The sequence below is a fragment of the Carica papaya genome, chromosome 6 (genome assembly GCF_054855325.1).
Source record: "Carica papaya isolate Zhongbai chromosome 6, ASM5485532v1, whole genome shotgun sequence".
Lineage (NCBI taxonomy): Eukaryota > Viridiplantae > Streptophyta > Magnoliopsida > Brassicales > Caricaceae > Carica > Carica papaya.
This window is the reverse complement of record NC_142314.1, coordinates 20,082,359-20,092,565: the sequence shown is the minus strand read 5'-3', so window position 1 is coordinate 20,092,565 and position 10,207 is coordinate 20,082,359. Positions and strand designations below refer to the sequence as shown.

Below are 10,207 nucleotides of genomic sequence, written 5' to 3'. Positions count from 1 at the left end.
ATACATCTTACCTTCTCTATGATGGTTCTATTGCTCTTTCAGCAACACCATTATGTTAAGGAGTATTTAGAACAATCTTTTAATGTTTAATTTCATGTTGTAAATAGTAATTCTCAAAATCTTTGAAGTGTATTCCACCATTGTTACTACGAAGACACTTTAAGGATATTTTTTTTTCTCTTTCTATGATAGCATGAAATTGCTTTAAATACTTTAGGATTTAATCTTTTCTTTTTAAAATAAACACCCAAACTTTTCATGAAGCATCACAATAAAAGTAACAAAGTATCTACTACCTCCTATGGTTTCCACATCAAGAGGTCAACATACATCAAAGTAAATTAAATCAAGAACATTCCTTTTTTTCTGGATGAACTACTAAAAGAAATTCTATGTTGTTTACCATACAAACAATTATCACAAGGGTAAACTCATACCTTTAGCAAAGGAAATAACATGCCTCTTTTCCAGAATGTGAAACCCTTTCTCACTCATATGAGTCAGCCTCTTATGCCACAAGTTTGGCCAATCATCATCTTTACCTATATTTAGTGCACTTATAATTAGATTCACTTGAGTCTTGAAGATTGTGTAACACATACTACCCCCAGCAACCACAATTGAACCTTTAGTTGGTTTCTATTTTCTACCACCAAAGGAGTTATAATAACCATCTAATCCAATGCTTGATTAAAAATCAAATTCAGACAAAAATCTTGCACATGTCGCACGTTTTTTAGAGTTAATGTGCAACCAACATCTGTCTACACACAAATATCACCAAAATTCACAATATATGTATAGCTAGTATTATCAATCTTCACTCTACTAAAATTCTCTACTTTATACATAGTAAAGACATCTCTCTTTGGTGTCGCATGATAGGATGCTGCAAAATCAATAACCCACTCAGTATCAGAATTAGTGACATGGCTATAATCCTCAACAAATGAAAGTAAAAACAGTTCTTCACTATCTCAGCTAATGCTTCAATAGTGTTCTGATCATCTATTTTTTTGTCTCACTATTCTGTTCCTTTTTCCAAACCCTACAGTTTCCTTTTATATGCCCCTCTTTTTTGTAGTGATAACAACTGAATTTTTCTTTATTGTCTCCTTTAGGATCTCTACTTTTACTTCTACCCCTGTTCTTCATGACAAGGATCTATGAGGTATTAATATCCATATTTTTTCTTCTAGTATCTTCATTATACAGACTATCTATTACCATAGACAAAGACAAAATACCGCTTAGAGTAGAATTACTAGGAGACACCACTAAGATCTCTCAACTATCTAGCAAGGAACTCAAGAGTAATAATTTCTGCAATTCATCATCTAGAGTTATTTTCATTATATTCAACTCATTTACTAACTCTTGAAATTTACTCAAGTGCTTTGCAATTAATTTTCCACCTTTCAGCTTTATATTGACAAACTTTCTAATGATAAAAGTTTTATTCTGAGCATTTTTCTTCTTATACATATTTTTCAATTTATTCCACAAAATCTATGTATTCACTTATTTGTTTATGTAATGATATACACTATTATCGACCCATTATTGGATAGTTCCTATGGTTTTTCTATGTATTTTTTCCCATTCATCATTTGATTTTCTCATTGGCTTAACAGTTCTTAACTTAAGGAATCATATAAATCCTTAGAATAAAGAAGATCTTTCATCCTTAACTTCAAAATTAACTACTTTAAAAAAGATAATTTTATCATTGTACCAGCAAATTCCTCCATCCTAATTCAAACAATTAACTGAGATCACAAATCAATCAAGAAACTAATCAACCTTTCTCTTATACCACTTGTTATGTTTTCTAAATATTCTAATCTTACTTATGTAAATTAAGGCAATCACCAAAATTAATCCACAAATTCCAATTTATAATTCTAAACCAATCAATTTGAAAATCAATACCAATGAAAATAAAGTACCAATCACAAAAATAATGAGTCACAGGATTTACGTGGAAAACCCTCTAGTATAGAGGGGAAAACGACGGGTCGAATTTCAAGTCAAGTCCACTATCAAAGTAATTAAGCACACAATATTTTGGAGAAAATGCATAAATTCTTCCCTAACCAGACTCGATTCCTCTTGAATGGTCACAACAAGAAATTAGACAATAATCCTCTAAAAATTGATTAAAAAATACCAAAGAAAATTACCAAACTTTTGTAATATTTTTCCCTATATCGATTTATGTGCATGTAACCAAACAAGCCCTTTATTTTTTGCTTTCCTTGGTGCCCATACGTAGAGATGAACCAAATTTAAACCTGTTTTGCTTTTCTTTTCCTTTCTCTGAAAATAAAGCTTTTATCCCCTTCTTGGTCTACATGCGTGAGAGAGAGAGAGAGGATCAATTTTTAATGTTGTGTTTTTTTTCGATTTCTGTGAAAGAGCGTGAGAGGAAAAATTGAATGCCATTTTTTCTTTCCAATTTCTACATATATATATATATATATACACATATATGGGAGAGTGAAAACCGTTTCCCCCCAAATATTGCAGCCTTCCCTTTTTTTTTTCTTTCTTTATTAATTTCCACATGGGCTGGACAAAGCCCAACATTATTGCCTTTCGTTTTTCTTTACGTTTCTATTCAACATTGTATGCCATGACTCTTCTTTGTTTTATCTTCTATGTGACTTTCCCTGGGTATGTGCCATGGGAGATGCATCTCCTTCATATCTATGTAATGAGTTTTAGTAGATCTTTAATATATTTCTTACCTTTCAAAAAAACGTGAATCTCCATGTCTATGTGATGTTGTGTACGTACATATGTATATGATATTATTGACATTTTACTTATATATGAACTTATTCATAAAATAGTAAAGTACTATATTATTTATATTTAAATATAAAAATATGTTAATTCATCAACATTCTTTTTATCTTGTTGGATTTTTTATTTATTTGGTGCAAATTACACTAGATACAATAAATGATTGTTGTTTATGAGTGTACTTCAATAATTATTTTGGAGAGTATTAAAATAATAATAATTCTACTATTATTGTAAAAGATAACTTCATGACTTCACATATGGCACTCATTTCTGCATTAGTCAAGCTTGAAAAAGATGCATCGAATCTATTGATGCTCGTCCCTCAGCACCTCAAACTAATTTTAATTTGTGTGTTTTAAGAATCATCCCCAGTGAGACACCAATTAAAATTTTCTTAAAATATCTTATATTTTGAAATTCCTTATACATAAAACCTCCATTAGAAAATATATATTTTAGAAATTTTTTTTAATCAAATTACCTTTTAAAAAAAGAGTAAAAATTTGTTTTTTAAGAAAAACAAACTTTTCAAATGGATTCATGAGTGAAAAATAAAAATATGAGCTATCAAGATTCAGTTATATAATTTACATAGAAGGTAAGTAAGTTAAAAAATTACACTTAGCCTTCAATTTATTTCTCTTCTTATTGATGCTCTTATAGTCTTTTATAATTTATTTTACTTTTTTGAGTTACAACATGTTTGAAAACTTAAAAACTCAATTGATATCATTAATACAAAAATAAGTTTGTCATTCATCAAAATCAATCGTCTTAGTTTGATAGTTCCTCTCTTTTTCATGGACGACTCAATTTTCAAAGCACATATATATAATATGTAAATGAGCATCAAAGATAAATTGAAAGATTCTTTCCTTACTATGTGCTCCCTATTCTTTTAGTTTTAAAGAAGAAGTAAAAACTAAGAAATTTTGTCTTATATTCAACAAAATATCTCAAAAAGCTCATGAAAACTACTCACTAGAACTTTTCTTATTTAATCAATGATATGAGAATAGTTTTTCTAGTGAAAGGGAATAAGATTCATTCATTACAAAGAATTTTTTTCAAAGATTTTTCTCTCATAAGGAGTCGTTACTACTATAGATTGATTCCCTATTTTTCTTTCCATTAATTAAAAAGGTATATCAGATTAAAAAGGAATCGTTTTTCCTTTTTGATGTCTTAATGATAAATAAATAAGATAAAAAAAACATAAAACAAAAAATTCTTAGCCAAAAGAGGTGTTATCAAAATCATTACCTATCTTTAAAGATATTAAGTAAGTTCAATAGATTGAAATATCAACAATTGTCAAAGATATTCAATAAACATATCACATTGCAGTATCATCAATATTTAAAAATATTTAATAAGTTTATCACATTGAAATATCATCAATTTTCTATGATATCCCACAGGCATCTCACTTGGATGTGTAGATCTATATGAAATATAATGACCAAATATACTCATTTTTCTTTTTGCATAAAGAATATCAATCATCGTTTGAGAAATATATATCAATTTAATTAATTCATTATTTACCAATAACTATTGATATCAAGAAAGATTAATCAATTAACACAAATATTTTTATTCGTCCATGTCATATATACATTATCTATAAACATATCACCTTTTTAAGTTCATAATTGTCAAGTACTAAATATCAAATATTAGACCTTCTTCCTAGTTGTCTATCACACATATTACCATAATTATTTTCTATTTGTATTATTAAAAATATAATAATCAAGAATTTTTATAAGTGATTAATTATGTTCCTCTACTTTCTTGAATTTAAAAATGATGATCAAGTATACGAAAGTTAACAAGGAAGTACATCAAGAATCTTATAAAGGAATCAAAATTCATTTTTCACCAACTCAAACAAAATTCTTAAAAGTAAGAATTCAAAAAAACATATTTTCATATCATTTATATTCTAACATATCATTATTTTTTCAAAAATGTCATTTCAACTTCTATTTATTAAGTGCATCAAATGTAATATGAGTGATTAGAATGTCTTATGTGATTCCTAGAATCACACTTCCAGCCTATTATGTGATATGGTTTAAATGATTAATCTCCAAACACATCACATATCTTGACGTGATAAGAAAATTTTCATCATATAACTTGATGTAATTCAAAAGATCACATATCTTAATAAATCACAAAACATTTCAGCACATATACTAATGTGATTGAAAAAATCTCCTCTCAACAATTAAAATTTCATCTACATTGATATTTATAAATAATATCTTATCTACTTTTTCTCTTATGAATCCTTTTGTTAGGAAGAATTTACTAAGATAGTTAACAAAACTTAGGGACTGCTTTAAACTATTTAAGGTTTCAATAAGTTATAAACATGATTAGGAAGACATCGATAGAGATCAAGGTGGCACAAATCATCATAGGCCATATGGAAGCTCAAAGAAACATAAAAGCTAATAACCACATGAGGGATCATGGCTACATACACTTAAGGGTTCATGGCCACAAAGGAATCATAGTTATGGCCACAAAGGAATCATAGTTATGTGTGACGTCCTGATGCCAAATAGGGAAACCAAAGTGCAACATAGCAAACATAATAAAAATATTTACATTGTAGTAAAACTATATATCCATATAAAGTTTATAAAAGACTATATACTGAGGCCCAATAGGATATCTACATTTCAAAATACAAAATACTAGCCACAAGTTTAAAATAAAATACGGAATTTGCTCCAAACTACACTTCCCGAAAGGAATCTAAACATGGCTCTCCAGTGTTTTCCTCTAAATCTGCATTGAGGGAGAGTTAGATTTAGGTTAGTTCTAATACTCAGTAAGATAGAATGAAATAACGCAATATATATATGTTTCAAAATCTTTATTGATGCATACTTAAAAAATAGGAGTTCTCAATTTAATTAACAAATAAAATCAAATACCATAGTCAAATCTCATAATCAATATTCATATCCAACTCAAATGTTCATCTCATATAAATTGTTATGAGGACGTTCAATACCGTACTCGATAGGTCTACACAACTCATGCACCCAGAACCAAACTCATTTTCTGGCATAGTTTTAATTATCAGTTATTATCTTAATTGAAATTACACTGATTATAAACTTATACGCGCAACCGCCTATACCTATTTCCAAAAAGGGCAAACAGGATACCAACTAGTTATGGGTGGGTACACAAATATTTACAAACATACAGTCATAAATAACAAATACAAATTTAATTCTCTCATGTCTCTCCGTGTCGCCATCATTCATGCTCTTGGGCCCCAAAACATGAATATCAAATCGTCCTTAAAGACAAACAGGATACCAACTAGTTATGGGTGGGTACGCAAATGTTTACAAACATACAGTTATAAATAACAAATACAAATTTAATTCTCTCATGTCTCTCCATGTCGCCATCATTCATGCTTTTGGGCCCCAGAACATGAATATCAAATCGCCCAAAGTCCTTAAGGACAACTGAACTACATGTCCCATTAAGGAACCAAAACTAGAACCCATAACATAGTGGCTCCTAAATAAATAAGCAAACCAAATACCCATAGAAAGAAATATAGTGTGTCATATTTAAACCAGACTCTGTGTAGATTTAAATTTTTTTACTTTTATTTTATTTAGTTAAATTCTTACACTTTATTATTTTTCCCTAAATTCATAAATTTTATTATAATTCTAAAAAATTAAAATCTTAATTCTTCTGAATATTTTAATTTATTTTATAACTTGTGAATTTTCTTATTTTTATATTTAAATCCTGATATTACTAAGAGAATTTAATTATTTATTAAGTATAATTTTTATCCTTACTAATTTAAACCATTTTATCCTTATTAACTAACTCATTTTATCTCAAATAATTTCCATAATCCCAAATTTTAAAAATTTCCTTTTTCTTTTAACTCTGCCCGTGTCTAAGGGGCATTTCCAAACTGTTATCGGTGTCCATCAATGTCCCACGCATGCTCGCTAGCTGCAGGATAGCACACGCCCTGCAGCAACAGCATCTTGGTCCCGCATGCTTGTGACAGAACCATTCGGTTCAATTCCTTTAAAATTATTTTCTACTTTCTTTGTTTTCTAATCATCAATCACCAACACCCATTCGCTCTATTCATTCATGCATCAAAAATACCATCTTGATTTGTAAAAATCACATTTCATGAGACACACACATTAGCGTAACACATGCAACATCACCAAATTAATTTAAGCAGTTTAATCGTCAAATGTATCTAAATATGTCAAATCATGCATCAACAAGATTTCTACCCATCTTACTCATTAATTGCACGAGATACAAGCTAAATCGCACAAAGAATATGCTAAAAATTCAAGAATTCTTCTTTGCAACTCACAATAGTTGTGCTTGCAGAGCAGAAAGATGATTTTGAGTTGAAAAGTTGTCTTAGTTTTGGAAATAAAATCCAAACACTCCTAACATATTATCTCCATGATTGACTATGAAATTTTGAAAGGAAACACAAAACAGAATTGGAATTGGATGAAGATCAGATGCTTACCTTAATAGAGGTGTCGTTCAGGTGCAGTAGCAACGATTTTGGGTTTTGGAGCTTCCTGCTACAATTTGAGAGCTGGATTTTTGTGTAGAAGTGATCGTAAAACATTAAAGAGATAAATAACAAAATTCAGAAGAAGAAGAAGAAGAAACTTACCTCGGCGAGAAGAAGTATCCCCCTCTCTGTTACGCACATAAAACGTATACTCTATTCTGGTGTGTCATTCTCTCTCTCTCTTTATTGTTTTTTGCTCTCAACCTCCCCATTCACTCACTTGTTTAACTGGAATTTTGGGTTTAAAGAAGATGAAGACAAAGTTGTGAAGAGAAGGAAGCTTTTAACTGAATTTGGCCTATCATCTGACTGTCCAAACACATGTACGACATCACAGCCGTTGGTGTTTTCGGTGGCCGACCAAGGCTGGCATGAAAGGCTGAATTTTTTTTGACACCTGGCTAGTCCTCACAACAACGCCCCATGTGGCTCGGTTATGGCCACAATTTTGGTGTTAGTGGGTGTTTGGTTTATATTTATATTATACATATATAATTATATATATATACACACATAAATGCATCTATATATTTATTCCTATGTTTATATATTTGTACATATATATTTATTCATTTATGTATTCTACATATGTTTACTTATACATACCAACATCTATAAAAACTAAATGAATTTATACGATGTTTATTTATTCATACCCACATCTATAAAAATTTACATCAGTTCACACGTATAAATGTATACTTTATTTTATTATTATTCAATTCATTTAAAACAATGACAATTTAGAAAATAAAATTATAATTTCTTTCAAAATATAATTATTCAGAATATTTCTTTTATTAAAATTTTATAATTTCAATTTTTTTCCACATCCGAAGAATTTTAATTAAATTTTTAATTTATTTTAATTTTTCTTTATTTAAATTAGAAAATATATTTATCAGAGTGAACAAATCATATAATTAAAAGATTTTATTAGACAAAGGTATACAGTAAGCACACAGCTACCTGTTACACTATGTGAGCTTAAAAGATCTCGACTACATTAAGGGAGAGCAAGGCACATCTTGATAGTGCCTAAAAATTACATCATTATCATACACTTTTGGGTTGTTAAACTTCATTGTATGCTATCTAATCCGAACTAGTTTCTATGTTTTGTCACAGAACATGATATAAGGACGAAACGCAAAAAAATAGCATAAAAAGATAAAGAGTTCGTGAAAAGTGTCATCAATTCAGAAACAAGCCTTGCACAAGGCTTGGGTCCAATAAACAGATAACTTAGCTTTGGGCAATGGTAAGAGTCACGCACAATAGCATATTTAAATTGAAACTTACATTTTTGAAATATGAAAAAGATATCATTCCAACTAAGATCTGGGACTGAAATTTGAGAAGAAAATATTTTCAGAACGCTTGGGATAAGCCAAAAATTAAAGAAAAAGATCCTAATCAACACAAGAAAAAACCTTAGCCCCTTTCTATAAAGATGGTGGGGGCCAAGCATGTTGATCATCATTATTCTTCCCGATGCCGCATAAAACTTCAACGGCAAATTCTACACTCTCTTTTCGACTTCTTCCTTCTCTTTTATCATTAAAAAAAAACTCTTTTTTATTGAAATCCACCATGAGTGGCTAGTTTATTTCTTTTTCCTATTTGGTAGATCTAACAAACTCCAACAATTTATTTGTGATATCCAATCAAATTAATTTAAGTTTTATTTCAAATATGATATTTATTTACATCCTGCACCTTTATATATTTGTTGTTTTGAATTTATTTGAACAAGGCACGTTATACGAGAAGAGAAATCGCAAATAGCTAGCCGAACTCCTCAATCCGTAATTGTTAGAGTGATTCTGGCACCTATTAACGATTAATGCTACACTGAGGAGGTAAGTCATCTAGCTGACCAGTTCACACAAACGAATTCGGTAATTTAAATCAGGTCCTTCTAGCTCTCAAGACCTTTAATAAGTTAAATCCTGTGGACATTCTCGGGACTGCTTGACAGGGAAGAACCAATTAATGAACATTTCTTATTTGGTTTAAGAATAATGAAAGATTAGTTGTCAGAACGTTTCCAAAAACTATAACTAATTTGCCATATTTTGGATAAAATGAATCCTTGCATTTATGATCAATTATGTTACTAGAGCTAGCTATTTTGTCAACTAAGAATCCTTCTTATAATTGATTTAGTTTCTAACTTGTAGTCAAGAGTTCGATTTATATTACTTTACTTATTTCCTATTTCATATTTTGTATTGATGTTGAATCTATAAAAACGCTTTTTTTGTTTATTTTTTACTTGTTAATCAAGGAAGAAAATTGGTTTCAAATTTCTTATGGATTCGACCCCTTACCACTACTACAATATTCTTTTATTGGTTCCTTAAAAATTTATTTTTGGTGGATTTGACACCAACCAAATTTTGGTACTGTTGCTGGGGAATTGAGATTAACTTATTGTTTTTCCTTTTTTATGACTAGGACCAATCGTGGAGGACCATTTCTTTATGATCTAGAGATTGAGAAGATTGCTATAAGTATAAGAAAATAGAGCTAAGAAAGAAGGCAGAAACATCAAGACAACACTTGATCTGCTATACCTGAAACAGAAAACATGGAACAAGAATGCACATTGAGGGAATTGGCAGCCCCACCTATAAACCAACAACCCCACCATCACCTGCCTAGACTTGGATGTTCCTTTTGAGCTAAAATTTAGTTTGATCCATCTACTACCCAAGTTTTAAGGTATGAAAAATGAGAACCCACACAATATCTCAATGAATTCCATGTCGTCTGTTC

General features: G+C 29.8%; 1 long non-coding RNA gene across 1 annotated transcript; it reads right to left on the bottom strand.

Moving 5' to 3' along the window:
- Positions 1-5,417: 5,417 nt before the first annotated feature.
- On the bottom strand, positions 5,418-7,743 carry LOC110824366 (uncharacterized). Its single transcript, XR_002541535.2, has 3 exons — positions 7,529-7,743; positions 7,376-7,447; positions 5,418-5,616 (listed from the first exon to the last, which is right to left on the bottom strand). It is a non-coding gene; the product is annotated as an uncharacterized LOC110824366 (long non-coding RNA).
- Between the last annotated feature and the right edge of the window lie 2,464 nt (positions 7,744-10,207).